Below are 953 nucleotides of genomic sequence, written 5' to 3'. Positions count from 1 at the left end.
ATATGTACGTATACAGTACACATTTATTGTATTTTGTTAGGTTTTTTAATTTTTTTTACTGAACCTTGATTTGATGTTGAGATGTATGGTTAGTATGGTACGGACAATGAAAAAATCTGTGCACTGTATTCTGTAATATATACCGTAATATATATGTAATATTATAATATGTACGGTATACAAGTTTGTGACTTTGACATTTAATCCTGACCCTTCAAAATTTAATCACCTTGTTAGTCGTAGAACATTGTGACACTGTCGAATTTCTGATAAAAATTGTGACCAAATAGAAGTTTCTGAAACGGTGGCATGTGGCCGGTTGTTGACGGACAAACAGACAGACAGTCAGTCAGTCAAATAAACACAGGAGCAAATTTTACCTCAGCGCGCAGGAGGCGCTGTAATCAGGCTGTAATCAGAGCCGTAGATAGAGAGAATTTGGCCAAAGATACTAGAAATACAAGATAGAGTTCTCCACACAAAAAAAGTGTTCCACCGTGTTCCACCGAAATGCATGGTGGGAATACGAAAAATGGGACGCCCCCTACAGCTGGATCTAAAAAAACTTGTGCCAAACTTTCGTTACCAAGTCGTCGCGTATTTTATTTTCAATTCTCAACAAAGATACTAGATAGAAAAACAAACTAGAATAGACACCCAGACAGTGACATCGGTGAATACATAACCTCCTTGGTGGCGGTAGAAAATCGTTGCTATATCCAAATGATACACAAAACAATTAAAGCATAATCATGAATCAGTAAAGAATAAAACAACAATACAGCGCAGAATCGCATGGCCGGACGCACTTTTAGTGAAAAAGTTTTCCTCCATTAATGGAAAAGGAAGGGCGCCTTTTGCGTCTGGATATACTTAGCAACCGAAGGGCGCCCTGTACGTTGGGCACGAAGTATAGGAAACTTGCATGTTAAAAAGAAGGGGCGCCGCCTACG

The sequence above is a fragment of the Anneissia japonica genome, unplaced genomic scaffold (assembly GCF_011630105.1).
Source record: "Anneissia japonica isolate Jap-2015-1 unplaced genomic scaffold, ASM1163010v1 scaffold287714_len2871179_cov188, whole genome shotgun sequence".
NCBI lineage: Eukaryota > Metazoa > Echinodermata > Crinoidea > Comatulida > Comatulidae > Anneissia > Anneissia japonica.
The sequence above is the reverse complement of the archived record's forward strand: the minus strand, read 5'-3'. Positions refer to the sequence as shown.